General features: G+C 27.6%; 1 pseudogene; it reads right to left on the reverse strand.

Moving 5' to 3' along the window:
- Nucleotides 1-208: 208 nt before the first annotated feature.
- On the reverse strand, nucleotides 209-303 carry LOC125866466 (U6 spliceosomal RNA; annotated as a pseudogene).
- Between the last annotated feature and the right edge of the window lie 494 nt (nucleotides 304-797).

A 797-nucleotide genomic window follows, 5' to 3' on the forward strand; every position in this document is an offset into this window, starting at 1 on the left:
GCACTCGATTTCTAGCGGTGAAATATGCCCATAATTAGGTGATAAATAATATATTGTGATTCGTGTATGAATCTAGCAATATATACTGTCAGTGTAAATAATTTTATAATAAATAGCTCACGAATTGCAAATGATATATTATTTAGTGGGAAAGATGCATCTCAGAGGGGACATAAATGTATCAGAGAGGGGATTTTTGTAAACTTTTAAAATGGTATGAAATTTTAGAAATTTTTGTAGTTTCATGGGTCATGCTAATCTTCTTTGTATCGTTCCAATTTTATCGAATGTCTCAGAAGGAACATTATGATAAAATAAGATGTGTATTTATGTAATTTTTCCTAAAATGTATCCACTTTGTATGGAATTGTATAACCACTTTGTCTCCTTCACACTTTTCTTAGAGCTCTTAACAATTGTGATTCAAATTTCTTCAAGCAAATCTTCACAAACCACAAATTTAAACAAGAAGGAACATCATTCAATGCTTTTTTTTTTTAAACAACAGACAGGTTCAATCCTTGGTTCCACCCAATCTTCAAACAGGGTGGCAAAATCAAACTCAATCAATTATATTCATTCGAGTACTCATTTATTAAGTTGATTCATTAAAAAATGGATTGATATGTAATCTAAATTGTCTCATAAGAAATATTGTCAAAGCAATTTTAAAAGATATTTTTTATTTGATACGTGTTATATATATAATCATAATAAAAAATATTCTTTTACCAAGTATAGAAAAAATATTTAAGAACAGATAAATAAATTAAAACTCAATTGGAATTAGACGAGTT

The sequence above is a fragment of the Solanum stenotomum genome, chromosome 5 (genome assembly GCF_019186545.1).
Source record: "Solanum stenotomum isolate F172 chromosome 5, ASM1918654v1, whole genome shotgun sequence".
NCBI classification, from domain to species: Eukaryota; Viridiplantae; Streptophyta; class Magnoliopsida; order Solanales; family Solanaceae; genus Solanum; species Solanum stenotomum.